Source organism: Lagenorhynchus albirostris, chromosome 14 (assembly GCF_949774975.1).
Source record: "Lagenorhynchus albirostris chromosome 14, mLagAlb1.1, whole genome shotgun sequence".
In the NCBI taxonomy this organism is placed as follows: domain Eukaryota; kingdom Metazoa; phylum Chordata; class Mammalia; order Artiodactyla; family Delphinidae; genus Lagenorhynchus; species Lagenorhynchus albirostris.
The window spans coordinates 84,730,714-84,758,295 of NC_083108.1; positions in this window are offsets into that span (position 1 = coordinate 84,730,714).

A 27,582-nucleotide genomic window follows, 5' to 3' on the forward strand; every position below is an offset into this window, starting at 1 on the left:
TACTAAGCCCGCACGACACAACTACTGAACCTGTGCTCTAGAGCCCGCGAGCCACAACTACTGAAGCCCATGCGCCTAGAGCCCGTACTCTGCAGCAAGAGAAGCCACCATAATGAGAAGCCCGTGCACCGCAATGAAGACCCAACACAGCCATAAATAAATAAATTCTAAAAAAACCCTCTCAAATTTTAATCAGAGGAAAGCAAAAAAAGCCTAATAAAAATGACCAAAATGTTTGGAGACCAATCAAGAAGATGCACATGAAAAAAGTCTTCATCGCTGTTAGTCACTAGAAAAAAGCAAGCTGAAACCACAGTGAGATAATACCACACGCCTACTGGGAATGTAAATTGGTGCAGCCACTATTGAGAACAGTATGGAGGTTCCTTAAAAGAAACTAAAAATAGAGTTGCCACATGATCCAGCAATCCCACCCCTGGGCATATATCCAGACAAAACTCTAATTTGAAAAGATACATGCACCCCTATGTTCATAGCAGCTCTATTCACAATAGCCAGGCCATGGAAGCAGCCTAGGTATCCATTGACAGAAGAACGGATAAAGAAGATGTGGTAGATATATACAGTGGAATATTACTCAGCCATAAAAAGGAATGAAATCATGCCATTGGAAGGAACATGGATGGACCTAGAAATTATCAAGCTAAGAGAAGTAAGCCAGATAGAGAAAGACAAATATCATATGATATCGATTATATGTGGAATCTAAAAAAAAAATGATACAAATGAACTTATATACAAAACAGAAATAGACCGACAGACATAGAAAACAAACTTACGGTTACCAAAAAGGAAAGCAGGGGAGGGATAAATTAAATAAGCAGTTTGGAATTAATGTATACACACTACTGTATATAAAATAGATAAACAGCAAGGTCCTACTGTACAGCACAGGCTCTACTCAGTAATTTGTAATAACCTGTAAGGGAAAAGAGTCTGAAAAAGATATATATATATATATGAAAATAATAATCTGAAAAAGATATATATATATATATATATATGTCTGAATCACTTTGCTGTACACCTGAAACTAACATATTATAAATCAACTATACTTCAATAAAAAAATTTTTTAAAAATAGAAAGAAAGAAGAGAGGGAGGGAGCGAGGGAGGGAGGAAAGAAGGAAGAAAATGTGAAAAGTACTACACATGTATTAGAATGCTGTTTTTAATAACAATACGAAGTGCATGCAAAAGAGTGCAGCCACTTTGGAGAATAATTTGGCATTTCCCTATACATTTAAACATGCACATACCCTACAGCTCCCAAATCGCACTTCAGATATTTACCCAAGTGAAATGAAAACTGTGATCACACAAAACCCTGTAGATTCAGATTTGCAGTAGCTTTATTCTCCATCACACAAGACTGGAAACCACCCAAATCTTCTTCATTCACTAAATGGACCAACCATGCTGTATGCAGACAATGGAATACTACTCAGCCATAAAAAGGAATACATGTAAAAACATAGATCAGATGCTTTCTGATGTTTGAGAAAAACTAGGCTCGAGTCTCCATACTATAGGATTCCATTGATAGGACTTTCTGACTAAGGGACAACTGAAAGGACAAAAACCTCTGTGGTTGCCAGGGTTAGAGGTCAAGTACAGAGGGATCTAAAGGAATTTGGAGGGAGTGATGGAATTCTATTTCTGGATTGTGATAGTGGTTACACAACTATAGACATTTATCAAAACTCAGAAGAGTGCACTAAAAAGGGCAACTCTTCCTGAGTATAAATAAAACTACAAAAACCAAATTCAATATCACCTCCAAAAAAGAGATAAGGAGATGGACTTTAGGAAGGGGGGGGGAAGATTAAGAAGTAAGAAGAAGGAACATAGTGTATTTATCGAATGAGAGGGGGTGGGGAAGAGAGAAAAGGAGGGAGGGGGAGGGAGGAGAAAAGAGAGTCGAGGGTTAACAGAAGACGAGAATGATCTGCGACATTTTGTGGTTCTAGATGTAACACCATCACTGGCATCACCAGACAACGTCCTAAAACTTAAGGCTATGCTCGAAGTTGTTTTCCCTAAATCCAGAATCTTGAGCTTCCCTGGCAAGCCTCTGTAACCCTGCCGGATCTCTGCCAACGGGCAGAGTTTTGATTGCTTTTATTTTCTATCCCATTAATAATGTCTAAATTTGTCATCATTTCAGGCACTGAAACACTGGACCCTACATCTCACAATGTGTCTCATTGATTTTCTGACTTTTAACTGTCCTTTCAAATTGTTAATACTAATAATAGAACCACCACACAGACCCTGGATCAGGTGAACACCTTTGCTCATAGAAGAACCCACAGCGTCCTGGTGGGTCACAGTCAGAAGGGGCTGTGGGCTCTGTCCATGCCCCACCACTCATCCCCAGCTCAGTGTCTTGGCTTTCAGCCTGGCCACAGTCCTGAAGGTGTGTGTCTTTGGGTAGATTTGAGTTATCAGATCCTTTCTGGCTAATGAAAACCAGTTGCAAGTCAGTCTGATTAGTATATCAAGTTCTAACCAGTCAATAAACACCATTTTTCCAGTGCCCCCTACCTACCCAGATAGATATGAAGTCAAGGAATACAGGAAGTGTTCCCCTCACTGAGGTCAGTCGTAACTGCATCTGGAAAACAAGACTCACACTGAACCAGCGAATGCACGTACTTGATTCCTAAATGATGTAGTACAAACTGAAAGTACTTGAAGACTTCAGGGGAAAGGGGAGAGCCAGGAATCAGAGCGGGCTTGTGTAAAAGCTGGGCTGGGACTTAAGATGCTGAGAGCAAGGACATAGGCAGGAACAACAGGAAAGGACATTGCAAGAAAGAGAATTTGATCCATACTGATTCTTACTCTGTTGAGTTTCGCTACTTAGGATAGTCATGTGTGAAAAGCACAGGATTAAGAAAACATGGACTTGGGGACTTCCCTGGCGGTGCAGTTGTTAGGACTCTGTGTTTCACTGCTGAGGGCACGGGTTCAATCCCTGGTCAGGGAACTAAAATCCCGAAAGCCACGCGTCTAAAAAACAAACGAGCAAACAAACAAACAACCCTGCTCCTTGATTCCCAATCCCCTTAAAAAAAAAAAAAGAAAACATGGACCAACACCTCCCTCCCCCCAAACACATACATATACACAGTTTGCCCCATCACTCCCTTCTTGGCCAAAAAACAAGAGCAATAACTGATTTGTAAGAAGGAGCAGTAGTTCATTGGATGGAAAAGCAAAGGATGATGTTGACTTTTGAGGTTCATGCCCAGGGCATGGTCTAATCCCTGCCCTTACAAATGTTCAGGTGGACGTAATTCCTTAAAAAAAGGCTTTGCTGCTAAAAACAGCTTCTGTCTTAGGGCTTCCCTGGTGGCGCAGTGGTTGAGAGTCTGCCTGCCGATGCAGGGGACGCGGGTTCGTGTCCCGGTCCGGGAAGATCCCACGTGCCGCGGAGCGGCTGGGCCCGTGAGCCATGGCCACTGAGCCTGCGCGTCCGGAGCCTGTGCTCTGCAGGGGGAGAGGCCACAACAGTGAGAGGCCCACGTACTGCAAAAAAAAAAAACCAAAAAACAAACAAACAAAAAAACCCAGCCTCTGTCCATAACTAGTTTCTGGGGCACTTGTTGGTCTGGGTTACATCATCATTTCCTTCCTAGGGATATGCATCACTGCAACTGAACCTGTTTTCCAAAATGCATTTGCCCTGTTAAATACACCAGCTATCTTGCCTGTTGATACCATTTTCTCAGAGATCACCATCCCAAGGGAATGGAACTCAGAACAATCAAAATCCTTAAGGAAAAAAAATAATAAGTCACTGCCTGACATTTTGACTCTTAAACCTATGATAATAAACATCTCCCAGTTGTCGGGATTTTTTTCATTTCAGTACTCTCAGCAAAGCCAAGGACTTAGAATTCCCATTTAAGTCCTGTCTCATATAAACCTGGTTTAATGTAATTATTTTGCTAGATAGTGATGATCCTTATAGAAGTAGTGAACACATTACTTTTATTTTTTTATTTATTTATTTTTTTGCGGTACGCGGGCCTCTCACTGCTGTGGCCTCTCCCGTTGCGGAGCACAGGCTCCGGACGCGCAGGCTCAGCGGCCATGGCTCACGGGCCCAGCCGCTCTGCGGCATGTGGGATCTTCCCGGACCGGGGCATGAACCCGTGTCCCCTGCATCGGCAGGTGGACTCTCAACCACTGCACCACCAGGGAAGCCCAACACATTACCTTTTTCTACAATGCTGGTGCGTTATAATTTAGTTCATAAGTCACTCCACCAAACTGATTACTTACATTTAGACATCATAGGACAAAAATTACTGAATTTTCTAAACTCATTTACTAATGCTAATCCTCTTGAATATTTCATGGAAATCCCAGAGAGTGAAAGAGACAGACAGAGAGAGACAAATTTCTATGTACGGAGAATAAATTTTGCATTCTTTGACATTTAAAAGAACAGTTGCAGTGTTTGTGTCCATAGTATGCTTGGCATCAGTGCTGTTTGAGGGAAACTCAGGACTGACATTTACTCATTTGTGCTTTTAGGTTTTGTACGTTACATGGATGATGCATAATTCATACCAGAAGCCATTTGGCTAAACAAAAAACTAATTTAGTTCATCCCCTTCCAATACAACTTTAAACACACATATGACAAGACATGTGGAGGCGGGGCTGGGGTGTGGATGTGTGTAAGAGCCCGAGAAAGCTTGATTCAATATTTCACTTTGGTCTTCTTGAGTCTTCAGATAGAATTTCTCTTGATTTATGAGTGTCTTGATTTATATTTTTTGAAATAAATCATTACTCATGAGTCATAAGCAAAGTTAGATGTTGGCAGGGTCAGAGATAAGAAAAAATGAACTAGGGAGCTTTCCCATGTACTGAAATGTCTATGCTATGCATAGCATAAAAATGTAACTTCTGTTTTCTTTCTATAATGACAGTCTTTGTAACGGAACACTAGGTGTACGTGACCAGCTCAAACGCTCAAATGTTTAACAAGTGAGGTCAACAAAATGGCGGAAGAGGCATTTTCTACTGCCTTGCCCCCATCTGCACCCCCATATTTATTGCAGAGTTATTCACAATAGCCAAGATGTGGAAACAACCCAAGGGTTCATCAGTAGATGAATGGATAAAGAAGGTGCAGTGTATACATACAATGGAATATTATTCTGCCTTAAAAAAATGAGAAGATCCTGCCATATGCAACAACATGGATGAACCTTGAGGGTATTATTTATTTATTTATTTTTGGCTGCGTTGGGTCTTCGTTGCTGCGCGCGGCTTTCTCTAGTTGCGGCGAGCGGGGGCTGCTCTTCGTTGCGGTGCAAGGGCTTCTCATTGCGGTGGCTCCTCTTGTTGAGGAGCACGGGCTCTAGGCACGCGGGCTTCAGTAGTTGTGGCGCTCGGGCTCAGTAGTTGTGGCTCACGGGCTCTATAGCGCAGGCTCAGTAGTTGTGGCGCACGGGCTTAGTTGCTCCGCAGCATGTGGGATCCTCCCGGACCAGGGCTCGGACCCCTGTCCCCTGCACTGGCAGGTGGATTCTTAACCACTGTGCCACCAGGGAAGTCCCGAGGGTATTACGCTAAGCGAAATTAGTCAGTGTTTGCAAAACCAAAAAAGTGTCTAAGGATGCGATGGGTATGTTAAGTAACCCGAGGGGTAATCCTTTCCCAAAGTACACGTTAACTCAGATCATCACGTTGTACACTTCAAGAATGTGCAAGTTCTGTTTTGTAGATAGGTTCATTTGTGCCATAATGGAAAAGAATATTATAAAAAGAGTGTCTTTTTGTGTATAACTGAGTCACTTTGCTGTACAGCAGAGATTGGCATGACATTGTAAATCAACTACACTTCAATTAAAAAAAAGCATGTACAATTTTATCTGTCAGTCATATCTCAGTAAAGCTGAAATAATAAAATCAAATGTTCAGCAAGGCCCCAAGTTGGGAAGACTTCCACCAACACCGGAAATGTGTCAGCAAATCCCCGCCTGGTACTTCTAAGAGGTCCAGCCTGCCGAACCCAGAGGCTTTGGCAAACTGAATTTAAGATACTTGGACAGACACACAGGCATGTGTTTAAGGCTTTTTTTTCAGGGGAAAAAGGACTTGGTGTTTGGGGGGGCCGTGGTGTATCTTTGCCTTCCTAATTCTCCTTCCCCATCTGATAGGAAAGCCATGTCTCTCAGCAGAGAAAGAAGAGTGGATTCAGTAGGAGAAGGAAACACACCTGTCAGAGGGAATGGCGATCTTCTGCAGGTCCAAGTGTCATCCTCCCTGTAACACCCTGAAATGCAATAACCTATGAGGGAAAACAATCTGAGAAAGAATAGATATAGATAAAGATATAGATATAGATGTATAACTGAATCACCTTGCTGTACACCTGAAACTAAGACAACATTGTAAATCCACTGTACTTCAATTAAAAAAACAAGAATTAAAATAAAAAATGAAAATAAAAAAATCTGAAATGAATGACACCCTTGGGGTTCTCTACCTTTAAAAAAAACAGATGAAGGCTGTATCTAGATTTCTAATTAGAAAATGATACACATCCGTTGTGTTTGGGGGGAGTGGAATCCAGGAAGGAATAAACAAAGAGACGTAGCATACTTACTTTTAGTCTCCCAGAGAAAACCGCAATTGGAAATCATGGCCTATTTTCTGCTAGTAGTTGATTTATATAGAGGGATGCCTTAAATAGAATCTGTATCCTTCTTTTCCCACCAAAATTGCATCGCAAGCATTTTCTACACTACGCGACTATCTTTGAAATGTTGATTTGAGGAATTATTTTTTTCAATGTAAATAAGTATCATAACAGTATTATTTTGGAAAAAGCTGCCCAAAACGAATATGAGACAATGTACACAATTCCATTAACCACTGTGGTATCTTCCAACTCTCCACTGTCTTCATATATGGACATACACATTTAGCAAAGTAATGTTTTTGGAATAGTAAGTCATGTGATGGATGCATTAGCAAAGCTGTGACCTGGCTCACAGCTTAACCTAGACGGCCTCTAGCAAAGACCCTGATGTCATCTGGGACCCAAAGCCAAAACACTCCCTGGCTTCGCATGGGCCCTGCTACCTTGCTGGGTGCCCAGGGTCCTCTCTTCCTGTGGTTCTCGTGCTGCAGAAATCCAGAAGCCTGGCTCAACTGCAGAGGTGAGATACGGAGTTTTACTCTCAAAATAGCAAAGTGGTTTTTTCAAGCTTCCATAATAAAGCTGATTTTAAGAGCCGTAGGCCTTTAATATCATTAGACGAAATCAGTCTTTGATAATAATTATATCAAATCTAGTTTTTAAAAAGCACAGAGGCAGTTTCTGCCCTGCAAGCATCGCTCTAAACCCCGTATCCAGATTCACTGTTTTGCCATTTATAGCCACAAAGACTTGATTATTAAACCCTGAGAATCACCAGGCAAAGCTTTCCCCTCTTTTGAAGCCCCCAGGCCCCATCTGGGGATTCTCAACCACGTCCGGGGTGGAGACAGGGCAGCGGTCATAAGTTCCCCTATCACTATAATGTGGTTGAGAACCACTTTCAAGAGAGAAATCCATTTCTGTGTGCTGAGGTGACTTGACTGAGGGAATGAGATATTGTTTAAAATTTTTTTTATTGAAGTTCAGTTGATTTTCAATGTTGCGTTAATTTCTCCTGTACAGAAAAGTGATTCAGTTATACGTATATATATTCATTTCCATGATGGTTTATCACAGGATATTGACTATAGTTCTCTGCACTATACAGTAGGGTCTCGCTGTTTATGCATTCCATGTATAATAGCCTACATCTGCTGACCCCACTCTCCCAATCCATCCCTCCTCCAGCCCCCTCCCGCTTGGCAGCCACAAGTCTGTTCTCTATGTCTGTGAGAATCTAAAAAAATGATACAAATGAACGTATATACAAAGCAGAAACCGACCCACAGACATAAAAAACAAACTTATGGTTACCAAAGGGAGGGATAAATTAGGAGTTTGGGATTAACATAGACACACTACTATATATAAAATAGATAAACAACAAGGACCTACAGTATAGCACAGGGAGCTGTACTCAGTATTTTGTAATAACCTATAAGGGTAAAGAATCTGAAAAGAAAAGGTCTATATCTATATATCTATATATAGATATATATCTGAATCACTTTGCTGTACACCTGAAACTAACACAACATTGTAAATCAACGGTACTTCAATTAAACAAACAAACAAACCAACTGACCAAGAGCAGGCTGAATCGTCCCAAGACAGCATGGGGTAAACTGGGAAACATTTCTTGGACTTCAAGTTGTTTCAACCCATAGATGCCGGACCTGCAGGGAACTTTCCAGAAAGCACTGAGCTATCCCGGGGGAAGCAGGGGTCCCTATTGGACCACTAGACTCTGTTAGAGAGGATGGGCATGAATCAGTGAGTATAGGCCGGGGAAACCTTCATTCCATGGGCTTCTCTATACCGGTCTAGGGTTGAGTAATGAAGCTTTTCATTGAGTTCAATTGCCTCATGCAGCTATTTCTTTGGGGAAAAAAACCCTTTTTTTCATTGTTTAAATAGGAAGTAAAAAAATCAAGTTACATAACAAGGACATTTTTAAAGACTAATTTAGCGAAAATTATGTGAAAAATGTGGAAAATCATTTTTCCCTACTAGCATGAATCTGAGGTCTTTTCTATTTATATGCAAATGTCAGATGCCTGAACCTATTTTATGTTTTACAATTTTGAAATATTGCCTATTTCAAATAATATGTTATATTGCCTATAAATGTTAGACTAATGAAGTGCTGATAAGGTAGTGAGGTCTTTTAGAAAGCAGTTTTAAGAGATGCCTTCCTAAAAGTACATTCTCTAACAGATATTTCGTTGTATAAAGTCGCAAGGAGCATTTTAATTTTTAGATGTAATCTTTTCTGGGTTTTTTTTTTTTCATATTACTCTAAGAACATGTTGATCCTTTCTTAAAGAAAAACAATTAAATGTTACGTGTAAAAACTAGACACCAGCTTCACAGGAGCAAACCCGAGTAGCCAGTACTCCAACTCTGCCTGGAATTATCTGCAAACTTCCCCTTATGTAATGACCTTCTGTTCAAGAGTCTTTTCTTAGTTCTGCAGTATTTCTCTGGGTTTTCTTTGATTGTTTGAGCTTTACCTGTATTTAAGATCCCCCCCTCGAAGAAAAACATAATACAGATTAGCTGAATTATTTGTTTTTAATCCACTGCTGCGTAATAATAAATTGTAAAGCACTTTGCTTCAGGCAGAAAGACGGCTGACCCCGGAGAGTTGCTATCTGGAGGAAGTGTGCCTTATCTGCAACCACCTTGTTGCAGGAAAGGGGCCCAAGCGAATACAGCCTTATTTCTTCAGCTCAGGAATGTGGTAGAATAAAAGCCAGAGAGAAAACAGAGAAGTCAGCCTCTCCCTGGCGTTCCTGGTAGATTTTCCACTGTAGCAGTGGGTTGGGGCGAGCAGAGCGCTGTTGCTAAGGATTCTGCGTGGACTACAAACCCAGCCCGGCTGGCCACATACAGTGTAGATTCTACCCCTCTCCTGGCTGCTGGGTCTATGTAATGTGTGTGTTTGCTTGTATATTCGTTTTTTGTATGTTTTTTGTTTGTACATTTATTTTTCTGGTTTTTTTGTATGCTTTTTTTTTTTTCCTCCCTGCAAAATTTAGGTTTCTTCCTCTTAGTTTCTTATTCCTGTCATCAATCACCAGTTCATGTGCCCAACATACAGTGAGGCCAAACAAATTGAAACCTGGGAGTTTGGAACAGAGACAAGTTTATTGCAGAGCCATGCAAGGAGACGGGTGACTTGTGCCCCCAAAGCCCCAAACTCTCCAGAGGGTTTCAGCAAAGCATTTTTAAAGGCCAGGTGAGGGAGGGGTGTGGTTGGTCGTTGCTAACTTCTTAGTGCAGGAATCCTTTGTTCTTGTGGCTGTGCACAGTAGGTCGGGTCACCATGTTCCTACAAACGTCCAACATGACCAATGTTGTTCTCTGTTCTGCAACTTTTTATCTCTATATGAATGGAAAATTGTTACACTCATAAAGGTCAGAGCCTTTAGAACAGGCTATCCTGTATATTTCAGGCTACAGGCAACATTCTTAACCTGAAGCAAAAGCAATAGAATACAAAGGTTAAAGTAAAAGGAACAGATCCAACATGGAGTCAGATTTGTTCTTCCCTATTACATTCCCAAGGCCCAGCCCTCATTAGCCTGGTTCTGTCCTATGAGACGATCTCGAGAGGATGTCTCAGAAGGAACCCGTGCCCGGGTCTTGCCTGCAAGCCCCTTTTCCGCGCGTGTGATGCCTTCATTGGAAACCACATTTCAATTTATTTTGATCAAACACAAGAAAATCACCTCACTTGTAAAAGCTGGAGGGAAATTGCTGCTGGGAATGATGACATCTGTGATGGCCCTTGAGAGCGATTGCCCAGAGGGCTTTATTTGCCACACGCATTGCTCCTAGAAGTTTTATTAGGGAGTCGCGTGCAGCCCTACATTCTGCCGCATGGTCTCCTGAACTCTCTGTTCAAATAGATGCTATAAGTAGTTAAAAGTTTTCCAGAGGCTGTGAGTCTCCTCTCAGCAAACATGAGACCCTCAGGTCTTTCCTCTGGCCTCCCCTGCTCTATCTTACAGGGCTCTCAGCGGCCCCCAAATGGAGCTGCCTTCCTTGGCCCAGAAACCTGGCTGGGATGGAAGCAACACTTTAAAATTAAAGTGTGGGTGGGAGGGAGAGAGGAGGAAAGCAGACAGCATTGAAGGGGTTTCTGTTGCTTAAGAAACAACTTGCCAACGTACGCTACAGCAGCGGCTCACTTCTGAGTGACCGTGTCTTTGGAGGTGAATGCGTACAAATGGTTGCAGAAGAGAAACGCGCTGCAGAGCTATGGGTCTCATTCAGGTGGCCGTGCCGGGAAGTCTGGGGTGTACCTGCAGGCCTGATTACGCAGGAGGACCCCTGAGTCCAGGAGTTTGGGGCTGCGGGTGCTGTGCTGATGGGGTGTTCTCTGTAAGGTCAGCATCCTAGGAGCAGAGTCCAGCAGGTTGCCTAAGGGGGGCTGGACTGGCCCAGGTGGGAGTCACATCAGGTCAAAACTCGTGTGCTGAATATGTGGCTGCCCCCTGGTAGGTCTGGCCCCAAGTCAGGTAGGTTTGTGGAAAATGGTCCCTCCTAAGGGAACAGGAACTGGGTGTCCCAGGGCTCCGGTTAACACTGCCCTCCAGTCCTTTGGGACTCACTCATACTGAATTGGCCCATGTTTTCCCGATCACAAGCACTTAACAGCTCCACGTTGGCTCCTGGACCATACTGTTTGTCCAAGGCAAGCTGATGGGAGGTAGGTATCCGTTTGCCTGAGCAAGTGGAAGCTTTCTGGTTAAGAGCACACGGGGGAGGCTGGGATACTTGGTCATAAAGCATGTAACCAACTAAAGGACCCGCTCAGGGCAGACAGGACAACCGTTGGAAAGGGGACAAAGCAAAATTCATATCCAGAGCACCTAGTACACACTCTGTACTTAATTTCCAGAAGGAAATTGTATTCTTCCCACTGTATTTGGGTGAGCACCCAGAGCGGATAGGTGCTACCTTGGAGGGACTGAATATACAAACACAATGACCAGATCAGAGATGACAGCAGAGCTCTGAGCCACCACCTCCGTGGCAACCAGGCCAGGAGGCCAAACCCGCACCTCTGCAGCTACAGTCAGCCCAGAACATTCAGAACTTGGTCCGCAACCGCCAGCTTCCCTATTTTTGCCTTTGCTTACAACTCAGAGCCAAGCAAAGAAAACTGAATACGCTCCCCAGACTAAGCACATAGGACGGCCCACTTCTAGTGATACAGGACCAGACGGAACCAAGGAGGGCCAATCTCTCATCTTTTGCTGCTACTGTTAGGGGTGAAAATCAGATGCTCCTAGGGCTTGAACTTGGGAAGAATCTTGCTGTGACACGGAGCCCAAAGAAGCTACCCCGGGGAGAACTACCAGCTAAAGTCCAAGTCCCGAAGACCTTGCGCCTTTTTCTCCAGTCCTGTCTGCATCCAGCGATCACCACAGCGTCACAAGAGGCAACCAGTTTCTGGCGTTTGCTTAAGCCACTAAGAGTTAGTCTGTGTTATTTGCAAACGTAAGAGTCTAGCAATTACCCTGAAGAATACGTTGTACGCCCTCTCCAGGCCATCAGGTTTTCTACTCAGGACGCTGACTACAGTGGAATTTTTTTAAAGATGCAGTAAGTGTGCGTTTAGGAGAAGCCAAACTGATGCGTACAGACACGGAGCTAAAAAAGCACAAACACATCTCCTCGGCACAATTCCGATTTCAGGTGCCACTGTGAGGGACGCTTCCACGCAAGCTCACGCTTCCATGAGTCAGCTGAGCCTTCCTCAAAGCCCCAGGAGCACATCTGCCAGGGCAGAGTGCAGCCTGGAAGAATGGAGAATTCCTACCCCCAGGAGCAACCTCCTCCAGCAGGGGTTGGTTGGATAAACACCCCGCCTTCCTATCATTCTCATGGGCCCATTCACTGCCTCTCAGAGGGCCCGGCAGGACGGAGCCTCCACTGTGTAGAGCAGCAACGTTGAAAATGCACGGTTGCATTGGCTTTTCTCGGCCTCCCGTTTCCTGCTCCCTCCGTCCTGTTTCTTTTGGGAACATCTTCCCAGCCAATTACCTGCAGGTGACAGTGCACCAGTAAAAGCTCCGGTGTAGCGGTGAGGAGGGCTACCTGTGGGATCAGCTCTACTGGGAAGACAGCATCTGAGCTAGACCTGAAGATGGGTTTAACTGTGTTTGAGGTATCAGGTGGGGATAAACAGTCCATGCAGCAGGAACAACATGGCACCAGGAAAGCACGGAGGAGGTCAACACCTACAGCCAGACTTCCTGCAGCATGTGTATGGACGACCCGCAAGGCTAAGCTGGGTTCTTTTTTTTTTTTTTTTTTTTGCGGTACGCGGGCCTCTCACTGTTGTGGCCTCTCCCGTTGCGGAGCACAGGCTCCGGACGCGCAGGCTCAGCGGCCATGGCTCACGGGCCCAGCCGCTCCGCAGCATGTGGGATCTTCCCGGACCGGGGCACGAACCCGTGTCCCCTGCATCGGCAGGCGGACTCTCAACCACTGCGCCACCAGGGAAGCCCTAAGCTGGGTTCTTGAAAGCTAGTAGGAGACACTTAATTTTTTTGACAGTGGGAAAGTGTAGAGGTTTCGGAACAAGGAGAAGAATCTGAATAGAAACTTTTAAAGCCTAATTGGGCTGCAGTTTGAAAGGAGTTTGAACTAAGAGCAGAGGGGAGGGAGGGAGAGAAACAACAAAAAGACCAAAGGAAAGGGAATTGCACGTGATTGCCACTTGGAACTTGAACTTGGTTCAGTTAAAAACAGCTACAAAAGTAATTTGAGACATACATAGACTGAGTTTTAGATTATACTGAAGATTTTAAATTTTTGTTAAGGGTAACAGATGTGTTATGCTTACCAGTTGCACGACTTCATGTTTTGGGGATAAGTGCTAAAGTATATAGGGTTCAGGTGTCATGATGTCTGCCACTTACGGCCCGATGGCTATTAGGTACACACAGAAAATAAACATAACGAAATGCTAACTACTGGATCTAGGTGATAGGTAAATGGTTGTTGATTATAATCTTAACTTTCAGTATACTTGAATATTTACAATAAAATTTGTTCATAATAAAGAGAAATAGAAGGGGGTCTTGTAATGAACATGCTCAAAATATCCTTTCCCTTTGCCTTTGCTTATCTGGAGTATTTACTGTGGCCGAAATTGTTGGTTATCTTCCCAAAAGCCATCCTCCCTTTTGTCTTCCAGGGCGCTGCTTTGATTCAAATGTGCCAGGGCCTCAGGGAGTGAATCATAGTTGTTCTAAAACACTCATAGCAATATCACCCTCTTTTGCCAGATACTCACCTTCCTTCCCTCCCTTGTAGCTAGGGGACCATGTGACACAATTCTAACCAAAGATATATAAGGGGAAGTCAGCTACAGATTTTATAGTTGTTGCTCAAGCTTTACTCTCTAATTCAAAAGTAGTGAGGGTAAAAGATAGCTCTTTCCTCTTTAGATGCTATCACGTGAGAAGTGGTTATGGAGTAGTGGCAGCTATCTTGCCACCATGAGGAAAAGTCCTAGAGAATTCAGAGATGCTGACCCAGGGCCCTGTCATCACTGAGTGGCCAAAAGAACCCTAAATTGTCTCCAGAGATTTTTATGATGTGAGACAATTAAATAACTTTAATTCAGTCACTGTTAAGTCACTGACTTTAATTAAGTCACTTTAATAATAGCTCTGTAAGGTAGTTTGATATCAGGAAGTGTGCTATGTCCTGCTTTATTCGTCTTCCTCCTGATTGCTTTGGCTATTCTGGACTCTTTTGTGGTTCCAAATGGAAGTTAGGATTGTTTTCACTCTTTCTGTGAAAAAAAGTCATTGGAAATTTGATAGGGATTGCATTGAATCTATAGATGGGTTTTGGTAGTATGGAATTTTAAAAACATTAATTCTTCTGGGCTTCCCTGGTGGCGCAGTGGTTGAGAGTCCGCCTGCCGATGCAGGGGACATGGGTTCGTGCCCTGGTCCGGGAGGATCCCACATGCCGCGGAGTGGCTGGGCCCGTGAGCCATGGCCGCTGAGCCTGCGCGTCCGGAGCCTGCGCTCCGCAACGGGAGAGGCTACAACAGTGAGAGGCCCGCGTATCACAAAAAAAAAAAAAAAACAAAACATTAATTCTTCTGATTCATGAACATGGAATACCTTTCAATTTGTTCTTGTCTTCTTCAATTTCTTTTTATCAAAATCTTGTAGCTTTCTGCATGCAGACCTTTTAGCTCTTACAAAGCCACCGTTGACTAACAGTGTCACTTGCAGCTAACCATCCCCTAAATAATAATCGGCTTATCTTCCTAAGGCTGCAGGAAAATAAATTAATTAGGTTTGTGATTTCTTTAATGTGATACCTACAAAATGGAACTGAAAACCCAACTTGAGGACCTAGAGATTATCATGCTAAGTGAAGGAAGTCAGACAGAGAAAGACAAATATCCTATGATATCACTTATGTGTGGAATCTAAAAAAAGATACAAATGAACTCATTTACAAAACAGAAACATACTCACTGAAATAGAAAACACACTTATGGTTACCAGAGGGGAAATGAAGGGAGGGTTACCTAGGATTCTCAATAATATAAAACATGAGGATGGTGATAATCCCAAGAGACTATTAGAAATCTGCCAGACTGGTAAGGGAGCTAAAGGTGTTTCTCCATTTGTAACAGCGATTCCAAATTGGATGTTAAATTGTATCCCCAGAGCTCATTAGGAACAACTTACAGTGTTTGTGGCAGCCGACGTTCGGGGGCTGTGCCTTGCAGAGAACTGTCAGCACCGCCTCCTCAGACTCGGGCTCACTTGGGTCTAAGATTGACTCTGAATATCATTTGCTGTCAGTTTTCTTCCTATTCACTTTCTCAGGGTTCTTCTTCCCACGTTTAAAAGTATGCATAAATTCTGAAAACCTAGGGAGCCTATTGGAGTACACCGTGGGTTATGCATGGCGATCATTTCCCTAATGGTTAAATGTTTATATTTAATATGTTATATATTTTTTTGTGAATATGATTTTTAGTGATCACAGAATAAAGTTTGCTTAAAAAATAAATAAAACTTTAAAAATAGCAGTTTGTGTGGGGCTTCCCTGGTGGCGCAGTGGTTGAGGGTCTGCCTGCCGATGCAGGGGACACGGGTTCGTGCCCCGGTCTGGGAGGATCTCACATGCCGCGGAGCGGCTGGGCCCGTGAGCCATGGCCGCTGAGCCTGCGCGTCCAGAGCCTGTGCTCCGCAACGGGAGAGGCCGCAGCGGTGAGAGGCCCGCGTACCGCAAAAATAAAAAAAAATAAATAAATAGAAGTTTGTGGAGCAACAGAATCCACGGCTCAGGAGTTGTTTACATTTCACAGAGATAGCAAAAACAATCCAAATTCACATCAATATACACAGTAACGGGACCCCAAACGGCTGATAAGATGCATCAGTATATTATCGGGCAGATCACTGCCCCTCCTGTGAAGGGTTAGAGATGAAGGCTTTAGGATTGAGGGCACGAGCTATGAATCCCTGCACATCACACATTACTGATGGTCCCACAGCATCCTTTCAGCTCTATAGACACATGCCGACCCCCCCGCCCCCCGCCCCAGGATAAAGACGACTTTTTCCGGTCCGATTTGTAGCTAGATACAGCGGGATAATTAGGTCCTTAGGTTTTGATCCATGGGACGTGAACAACTTTGTGGGTCTTGCATCCGTGAATCGGATCACTTTCCTCCATGAACATGAGGACAATACACAAAGGACACGGAGCCACAAGATACAAGGAAACTAGGTCCCACTGGATGGCATCATGGAACAGAGCCACCTAACCGTGCAAGGCCGCACACCTGCCACTGGACTGCTAGGTCCGATAACGATAAATATCTCCGACCTTGTTTAAGTCCCTGCATGTTTGGTTCTTGTTGACATGGCAGATTGGCCTGTACCCTAAGCAATGTATTTGATTCAGCCATGGGATTAAGCCTTCTGTTTGGATGACGCCATTGGATCCTATACCTAGTTCTCGGAGTAAGGTATTATTGTTTAATGCACTATTATTATTATCGTCATCATTATTTCTACTTTACTGATTAAAAAAATAAAGCAGAATTTATGTAAGATGTGTGGGATCACACGGTTAGAAAATGTCTAACTGGTCTTGAATCCAGGTTTTCCAAAAACAAATACCATGATGTTTTCCGATTGCCTCAACGAAAACAGGTGCACCAATATTTCTAGTACATTTGCGATGAGATTATAGTGCTAGAGGATTATATAACAGAACCCCCATGACTAATTTGATCAGAGACCACCACAAATGAAGAAAGGCATCTAGGCATTTCACCCAGTAATCTTTCCTAGAGCCTGATAACACCCAAGGGATGAAAGATAAAGGATGTGTGGATTTAACTTTCCCGCCCAAGACTCAGAGATAACTCTGTTAGGATCCACGCAGAGCACTGGGCTTATGAGATGCAGCTGTTGAGTGATCACCCATTTCTACATGGAATAGAAACCCTCCTCTGTCTGAATTGCTGTCTTCTCACCATAGAGAAGAGAGCATCCTGTCATTCAGAGCAAATCTAAACATGGTGCACATGATTCCAATGCTGGATTTTTTTTTTTTATTAAGCTGGATTTCGTGACCCCAGGCTTGACCTCTGTCTACAATTCAGTAAAGTAAAATATTTTTAATCTCGAGCATTTTTGAAGTAATTTCATCGGCATCTCTTAGTTAAGGACTCCACGGAATGTTGCAAGATTGGATTTGGGATTTCTGTTCTAAGGCGATTTTCCTTGAACTACGGAGACACTGCTTATCTCCCTCCTTCTCCTTAGTCATCGCTCTTGAAGGACAAAGTGACCCAATGAAGAGAGAACCACATGAGGTTGAAAGAAAAAAAGTACTGGAGAACAATCCAGCAATACATCAAAGTACCATTCTACCACACCAGCATGTGAATTACAGTTGATCCCTGAACAGGGTAGGGGTTAGGGGTGCCAAGCCCCCTGAGCAGTCAGAAAAATAGTGTAACTGACCATGGATCCTCCAGGGTTGCAGACGGTACAGGACTGTAATATTCGCTGTTGAAAAAATCCTCACGCAAGTGGACCCACACCATTCAAACACATGTCGTTCAAGGGTCAGCTGTGTATGTCACCTTCTTGTGACTTTTAAGAGGCTGGGCTTCCTCAAGTTGGGACACTGGCCCCACCCCCTAGAAAAAAAGCAGACAGACCACCCCACTCCCAAGTAGGAACCCCATCCTTAAATAGGATTCTGTACTGAGGAGAAAAGGAAAGAGGGGAGACACAGCTGAGGGGCGATGGGCTGGCGTTTACATCCAGACGCTGTTTCTACCCAACGCATCACCATCCTCAAACATCCTCTCCCAGAGGCAGAAAAACTCAGAATTTTAAAGAAGGGAGAGCAATTAGAACCAAAGAGTGAAAATTCTAACCTATTGTTGTTCCTGGCTCAGCATAAAATTTTGTGATTCAGTCTCTCTGTCCACACACAGCCTGGTCCAAGGTCCATGCATCTTTGAACAAATCTAGGTGGCTTTCCATCCTGTTCTCATTTGCTTAGAGATATGAGAGCCCTTGTGCCCCATATCTTCCTGTTTTGTCCCATTTATATCTCATTTTTTAAGCAAAATAAGACTGTTTTATTGTGTATAATTTTACCCATATTAATATATAAACTTTAAAAATTGGAAGAAATGACTACGTTCACCAAAAATAATCTAAGTTACAGCAGCATGTTCACAGTCCATTACTGAAATCCTGGACAGTCATCGTTGACCTATCTTTCAGTTTATCAAGAAGTCATCATTCAAGCTGCGTTAATTAGGCCATGATACAGTTAACTTTATCTTACTTTCATTAAGTCAAACTAAGACACTATGTTTTCCTTCGGCAAACGCTCCCTTTTTGTCGCAGACATGTCCCCGGCATATTCATCTTACTGTAATCTGCAAACTTTATATCCACAAGAGTTGCCTCAAATTACTTTCACCTTGGAAAGCCACAAAGGTGTGAGGCAACCTGTTCAGTGAGTTTTTAAATAGCAATAATTCAGAGCAAAACAATTAACTTTCATACAGGCAAATACACGGTGTGGAAGGAAAGGAAATATTCAGTAGCGGGAGTTGAGAACAATTTCTTAAGATGAAGCCAGGGGTGGTGATGCTCATATATTCAGAACCATCTTGTGAGGGTAGATTATTTGCACATCAGAGCCGAGCTGTAATAAGGGGGGAGGGTGGCGATGCTGTTACAGTCAGGAGAGTTTGCTGGGAACTTGACTCATTCAATGGATGTGGTCCAAGGCGAGGTGAAGAGACCCAGGTGCTCTGGGTACCGTGAAGCATCCTTGTCATTCTTCCTCCGGATTCTGGGGATTCTGACCTCAGCATCTGGAGTTTGGTCCATTCTGTTGGCTGAGTTCCCTGCTTCCTTTGGTTCTTTGGTCTGAGGCCCAGGGAAGCGCTGGCTTGGTTCCCAGTGTAGTCCTACAAATACCTACTTCCATTTCTATCGTCAATGTACACGCAGCGCCTTTAGTAAAGGCTCTTAAATTATAGCATCCATCACAATGGCCAGGAAGGCTCATCATGCTTGCCAGTTCCCGGGCCCACCTACTGCAAGAGATTCTGCTTCAAAGGTTCAGCATGGGGCCCCAGGAACTGTATCCTTGTTACACAGGAACCCAACAAGATTCTGATGCAGGTCATGTGAGGCTCACCATCTACAAGATGTGGGTCCAACCTATTCCTCCTGGTCTTTTACAGCTAGATTTTGTGATGCTCTCTCTGGTTCCGCCTCTTTTTCCTCCAAACTAGGATCCTTCCTTCCAGCTGAGACAGCCCTCTTTTATTGAGCACCTACAGTTTGTCAAGCAGGATGCTAAGAACTTCGCTTGTATTATCTCATTGAATCATCGCAACAATCCTTTGAAATGGGTACTCTTCTTTTTTTCCATTTGATAGAAGAATAAAATGAAGCTTGGGGGTCAAGTCACTTGCCTAGGGTCCCAAGCAGAGGCAGAGATCAGACACAAATCCAGGTCTGCCTGGAATCGGAATCCTAATTTCATCACTGCCTCCGTCGTTTTAATCCTGATTCTAGACTCTGCTTTCTTCTTCAGCATGCCCCATCCTTGTGACCTGGAGAAAACTAGTATATTTACCTATAAAGTCAGGGGATCTGGTCAAGTTTCCACCCATCTCTGGAGCCTTAAGACGCTGAGCTGAGCTCACTCTATTTCCCCACCTAAAAACCCTTCAACTGCGTTAGATTCAACACAACCCACTTCTGTTAAAAGTGATCATTTGTCAGAGTCTACGATTGCCAGGTCTTTTTCAGAGCTCTGGGGACACAAAATGAAAAAGACAAAGTGCCTGTCTTCTCGCAGTCAACGGAAGTCTAGCAGGGGAGACAGACGGGTCCAAAGCTATTACGTCACCAGGAACTGGGGTGAGCTTCAGTGATTGTACCCCTGCTGAGACAGGAGCAAAGGAGCTGGGATTCGGGAACGAGGCATTGGGAGGGCTTTGTAGAGAAGCCAATATTGAAGGAGTTTTTAAACATGCAGATAGGATACATATTCAAATAATAGCTATACTATATAATTGAACACTTGCAGTGTACCCATCCTGCGCCCTACGTGCATTTTCTCATCCATCCCCGTGGCAGCCCTGTGACTAGGTACCTCAGCATCCCCACTTGGCAGATGAAAGCCTGAGCCCTGCAAGGGTTCACTCATCAAGCCAGATCTCAAGCCAGAGATCACCCAACTGCATGATGGGCAGTTCAGGTTCAAACTCAGGCAGTTTGATTCAAGAGTGCAGGGGTTATAGCACAGGGAGATCAGCTCGGTGTTTTGTGACCACCTAGAGGGGTGGGATAGGGAGGGTGGGAGGGAGACACAAGAGGGAGGAGATATGGGGATATATGTATAGCTGATTCACTTTGTCATAAAGCAGAAACTAATACACCATTGTAAAGCAATTATACTCCAATAAAGATGTTTAAAAAATTTAAAAATGTATGTAGAAAAAAAAAAAAGAGTGCTGGGATTGAAATAACAAAGAAAGGCATGTGAAACTCCAGCGTGATCAGGTAGCGTGGGGTAGTGCCATGAAGACCTGCACATATTGAAGGGCGCAGAGATGGGAAGTTCGGTGAGGGCAGATTTGGGCGGGCATAGGGGTGCAGGCTGAGAAGTTAGCATTTACTACACGGGGTCAGCTCAGATTCTATGGATGGTTTTTTTTGGCAGCATCACGCAGCATGCGGGATCCTAGTTCCTAGCCCAGGGATCAATCCCCCGCCCCTGCCGTGGAAGCGCAGAGCCCTAACCACTGGACTGCCAGGGAAGTCCCGTCCCAGATTCTAGTTCCTCCGTAAAGCCAGTGCACCCCAGCCTGCGAGGGTCTCCCCTTTCCCTGGATTCTCAATCTGGGGTGAATATCACAGCTCTTGTGTCTCACTGGGCATCCTTCTCCTATGGCATGAATTGGGTCATCTAAGTTGGGGTTCGTCAAGGTTGGAGACACTCTGCTCTATATCCCAGGAGGCTGTAAGTTAGATCACACAGGCTCCCTTATCCATCATCTCATTAACGAATCTAAGAAGTGAATTTCTGATCTCAGAGGTAAGTCTTTAATGGTGGCAGGTCAGAGGATGGGTAGAGAAAGATGCTGGAGTCATTCATTCCCCTGACTTCTGCCATGTTTGGGCGTGGTCCATGTGCTTCTAGACAAGATCACGGTGTTGCCAGGCTGCCATTCCCAGGGTTGTGCCTCCCCCTGGGCACTGGTCCCCCCTCTCTTGCTTTGCCCCTTCTGGCCTGGGGGAGGTAAGGGCTTCCCACGCTGGCTAGCCTGAGCACTCCACATAGTATCATTTCATTGGACAGACCTTCCCACATCACTGTCAGTGGTCCTTTCCTTAAGCTACTACATTCTGGGTACCAGCGCTTTCCTTCTGAGATACTAACTAGTACAGGTTGGTTTGGTTTTGTTTTCTTCAAACTTCAGAACCCGTCAATATTTCTTGTTGAAGGAATATTTCATTTATCCTCGAGCTAAGCCTGCAGGCCAGGATCTACTGAGCATCTGGCCCTTTCTCAAATACCATTTCCCTTCAGCTTCTCAGGAGAGGGGTCACACCATGTGGTTTGGAGCACCTTTCACTCCCAACCAAGGGAAGAGCCCCCAGACCAACGATTGCCATTACACGGGGCTCTCCAGACACACACACACACACACACATCTTTAAGAGTCGGCACACGCATTCTCTGATGGATGAGGACTGACCACAGAATATATGTAACAGAATCATTAGAACAGGGGCAAGTTCTGTAAGCAAGGCCACGAGACACTCCTGTGCAGTTGGAGTGTCCCTCTGGAAGAATCCCTTCCAGACAATCTATGGGATGAGCCCCTGCTGTGTTGGTTTGGCAACATGTGGGTGGTCTCCCGTGGCAGAGCTTGGGCTGCTGAAACAGATGGCTGGAAAGAAGCCATGAAGCGTCCTACGGGTCTCCCGGGAGCACATCTCCGCTTGTGTAATGAAAGGAGCGGGTCTCTGCTACAGAGTAGGCAGTTTCCATGAAGCAGGGGAGACGCCGAGATGTCAGAGGGCTCCGCGTCCACGTGGGCTGGCACTACTTAGGGTGACACCATAGGATACCAGATTCAGCCTCTTCAAGGGTTTTCACAAGAAAGTGACTCACACATCATGCTAAGTCTTTGACAGACTTTACTGAAAGTTTGGTGGATCGTGGAGCCAGGTCCTGTCGCTGAGTACAAATGCCTTTCCATCAATTTGTTTTTTCTCATCCCCTCTCCCCACCCTCTCCGATCCCCCTATGCCTCCCTTCACTACTCCTGAGGGGCAGCACAGGATGGTGGCCCCTGGAGTTGGTCACCAAGTACTTCCAGGTTTCCACCTCCAAGGTGTGGCTGGGTAGGGACCATAGGACTGGTTCCGCTGGTGGATCGTAACTGAAAGTGATGCCTATTGTGTCTGACAGGGGCAAGTTCATTGCCAGCTTAACACTCTCCGGAGCTCTTTTTCCCTCTTCTACAGTGACTGGGGCAGAGGGAAGGATGGATACACACACACCTTCATACTCTATAAATATGCCGCAACTAATCTCATAGAAAACATGAAGAAATCATAAATTGACTAAGTTTTTCTGCCGTTTTGGATGATCGGAGCTTAACATCAATGTTGAATTATATGAAAAGAAAGGTTACATTTCTTTCAGTGGGGTCGATGTGCTGAGTTCCATACCCACTGCAGAGAGATTCTAGGACAAGCTGTCAAAGGGAATTCCATTTTCTCCATCTCATTACACATATTCCACTGATTCGTGGCTCAGGGAACGAAGAAGGTACAGCCGGCAAAGATAAGCCTTTAACGTCAGAGCATTAAGAATCACTGCTTCTTCCTGGTGACAGATGAAGACAGGCTAACACTGTACATTAGCTAAAGCACCAGCTCATGCAGGGACGGTCTGTAGCTTGGTAATGTCTGCTGGGAGTGTCCACTGACCAAGCACACGGAAGGCACTGGAGAACGCTTGGCCTCAGCACTTTGGACCCACTGTCTCGCTCCATCCTCAAACCTACAGACTCCACATCTACTCAGGGAAACGCGGGCACCAAAGCTGACTCCAATAGTTGAGGCAAGGTCAAGGTCTTGCCATGTGAGTGACTCCAAACTAATCGTATCAGCTGTTACACTGCTTCTCCCTGACCAGGGAACACTCACGTTCAGATCAATCTGCTTGTCTCTGGTCTCCTTGAATCTGGGCCTGAAGCCCTGAGTGGTGATAAGTGATGAACTGTCTAAGTTATCCAGTATTTTTTTAGTGGGTGAAGTAAGCAGGAGGGGAAAACAAAGAGAGAATCTTTCTGTCAGAGGTTACTCAAGTGACGAGATGGCTGATTCGTTTTGACCTTGAACAGAGCCTGGGGAAATTAATTTGATAAGCATCTCATCTCTGCCGGCTCAGTGAAACTTCCCTAACTTCCCAATCAAAGGGTTCATCAGAGGGCATTGTTAAGAACACAAACTCCAGGTTCTACCCTGGGAGACTCCAGTTCGTGAGGTGTGACATGGGGCAGGGGAACAGTCACATTTATGAAATCTTCCTGTCATTGTGAAGGTCGGGCCAATGAGGGGAACTCTGCCATGGGGACGCGGGCAGGTTGAGATGGGCAGCTGTGCCACTCTTCTCTCTGACCTGGAGAGATTAACAGCACGAACCACGGAGAGCTGTTGGTCTTGAGCCCCTCCCCCGACAGGCTGACCCTCTGGCTCTAACCCCCCTGTGCCCCAAAACCCCTCCGCTCACAGGTCCCAGGACTTCCCTTTCTCCACCGATTAAAATCCTCTCTATTCCTCACAGCGCAATGCCCTTTCACGTAGAAAAGTGTCCCTAAGTCTCCTGAATGGAGGTACTTTCGTCTTTTTGGTGGTACCACCTCCATCTCTCTGTTGATGCATCTGGGACCCTTAGGGTAATTATCTGTGCCCACAGCTGTCCACACGCTGAGCTCCTGTCGACCGGGATCCATGTCTTGTTTACTGCGGTCTCCCGGAGTTCAACACAGACTCAGAAGTCCAATCCCGGAAAGAAAAGGTGACAAAATGAAAGACACACACCGTTGAACACAATTGTAATGATGGGTGGATGCAAGAAAGAAAGAAATGGAAAAGAATATTAAAAAAAGAAAAATGAAGGGACTTCCCTGGTGGCCCAGTGGTAAAGAATCGGCCTTCCAATGCAGGGGACGTGGGTTCGATCCCTGGTCAGGGCACTAAGATCCCACATGCCGCGGAGCAACTAAGCCCTCGCGCCACAACTACTGAGCTCATGAGTCTCAACAAGAGAGCCCTTGTGCCTCAGCTACAGAGCCCACGTGCTCTGGAGCCCATGCGCCGCAGCTAGAGGAGAGGAAACCCGCACGCCGCAACTGGAGAGAAGCCCGCGTGCCATAACGAAAGATCCCGTGTGCCTCAACTAAGATCCGGCGCAGCCAAAAATAAATAATAAAATAAAAAATAAATAATAAATAAATCTTTAAAAGAAAGAGTGTATACATGTATATAAATATAAAATAAATACATATCAAATATGTGTATAAAATATGCATATAAATATAAGAATATTAAAAAGAATATATATGTACATAAAAGAATGTATATATATGTATCACTTTGCTGTACAGCAGTAATTACACAACATTGTAAATCAACTCTACTTCAATAAAAAATAAAATAAAAAGAAGAAAGAAAGAAAAAAAGGATAAAATTAAGGAAGGTGGAAGAAGAAATTAGGTAGAGAGAGAATGATTCATATTAAGTCATCAAAAATACTTTTCGGGATTTTTTTAAATTTTAATTTTATTGGAGTAGAGTTGATTTACAATGTTGTGTTAGTTTCAGGTGTACAGCACAGTGATTCAGTTATACATATACATATGTCCACTCTTTTTCAGATTATTTTCTCGTATAGGTTATCGCGGAAGATTGAGTGGAGTTTCCTGTGCTATATGGTGGTTCCTTGCTGGTTATCTGTCTTATCTATAGTAGTGTGTAGACGTTCATCCCAAGTTCCTGATTTATCCCTCCCCCATCCACATTTCCCCTTTGGTAACCATAAGTTTGTTTTTGATATCTGTAAGCCTGTTTCTGTTTTGTAAATAAGTCACTTTGGGGGATTTAAATCCAGTCAGATGAATTGAATCTCAATAACACACTAGAGCCGTAATAACTACACCTGCCGCGTCCCAGCAGGTCACGTACTGCAGAGGACAGTCCAGGGGTCTCATAAACATCAGATGGACCATCCCATCCCACCCGGTAACCATGCTCATTTTCACTCCAAAGCATGTCTTCAGCGGTCACTCCCCCAGGTCCAGTTTCAGTCAACTGAGCACGGCACGCAGAGAAGTCATACACAAAATGCCTGGCATGGGTGAGAAAGCATCTGAAATATTTCTAAAATAAAGGAAATGCTAATGGCCCCTTTGATGGATGGCAACTGACTCGTGTCATTTTTCTGGCCGGGCTAATGGAAAGGGAATCTCGCTTTGTACCATCTTCTTGGCTGCCCCTGCCATTCTGCATCTGCAGAGATATCAAAGTTCCGGCCACACTAAAATTCTAAAGGCCACGATGTGTGTTTGACTTAATAGGGTGACACCAACCAAGAAAAACAGGCCATGAAAGTGAAGAGATGCTGCTCTCCTAACTCGTGTCACCAAAAGGACAGGAGTAAATGGATGAGAAAAAAATAAGGAACAATTAGGAGAATGTAAACCTAACCTGGTCCCCCCAGCTGTCTGTGGCTAGTGATGGACGATTGTGTGAGTGCCTTTTAAACTTGATGTGAGGACCTTTCCTCTCACCTGGAGGCAAATAAGAGTAATAACCCTATGCATCAGCGCCCAGCCTTCATGTTTTAACGCTCAGAAAACTCTATGAATAGGTTATTCAATCATCACGCCTCTTTTCTAGATGAGAAACACAGGCACAGAGAAGGCTAAGAACTTTATCCGAAGTCACGCAGACAGGAAGGGGTGCAGGATGGGTTTGAACCTAGGTGTCTGTTTCCAGATGATGTGACCATAACCATCGCCTGGCACAGAAACAGAGCTTTGGTGAATTCGCTCGAGCTATAGGTCCTCAGACGAAGTGAAGCCAGTTTGCAACCGAACAAACCTGGGACCAGGATGTAGAGAGTGAGCCTTGGCCAGAGCTGGAGTGGGTCTGCCCTGGTTTAAACTCTGCTCCAGCCTGAGAAGGAAAAACCAACTGGTTTCAGGTCTCTGCCTTTAAGGCGCGATCTGCCTTTTCCCCTCCAACGTTGCTAATGAAAGGCTAAAATTTTAAGTTTAAGAGAACAAAGAAAAAGGCAGGTGCCTGAATGATCAGGAAAGAAAGAGAAGAATTAACGTGCCCCTCTGATCCTCCCTCAGTGTAACCTGCTCCTGTGAATACACAGGCCAATTCAGCACCCGCGCTCACCTCAACCCCTTCCCGCAAGCCCCCAAATGCTGATGGTACGGGAATGACAAAGGGAAAGGGACAGGAGCATAACCTCATGAAGATAACGCAAATAGCAAAAGGGAGCTGTGAGCAAAAATTGTGGGGCTTGGGGAAAAGGACGGACGCATGGTAGCTGATTACAGAGAGAGCTGAAGCCCAGTGTGGCCTTGGGGTCCCCCAAAGCGAGCACACTGCAGTGAAGGTCCTCGCAGGCCCCAGACATTCAAGGCTCCTGAGTATCTGAGGTTTTGGACCCCCCACCTCTTCTTCCCACTGCACACGAGACCAGTGTGCAGCCCCCGACCTGCTCCCCGGAAGACAACTCAAGCTTACTGCATGGGAGGGGGAGAAACCAGGGGGGACTCAGGACTCAGACTCCAGGCCCAGTTGAGGGAGAGGTTACCACACTGGAGACAGGTCTTGTGTGGAAGTCTCCGGACTGGACAGGGAGTGTCCCCCAGACCCCTCACCGCACCCAGCTCCACGATGCCCACAGCCAGACGCACCCTCTCTCTGCCCTCCAACCTGCTGCAGGATGGAGATTCGAGGATGCCTCTCTGAGGAGACCACGGAGCCTAGAAAAAAGTCCGAACTACAAACGCTGACAGTCAGGTGTCCTGCCGGGACCAGCCCAGGCAGATCACACTCAGTAAAGGCCCAGATGTCAAGCCCTGTCCGTGCCTACAGGGATTCTAGTCTGCTCTTCAGCGACTCAAGCCTAAATGCGAGTGGACAGCAAAGACTCAACAGGAAAGACAGATTTACTAAAAAACAAAAAAAAAAAAGCCAAGAAAGGAATCAAGAGAAGGCAGGCATATGAAATC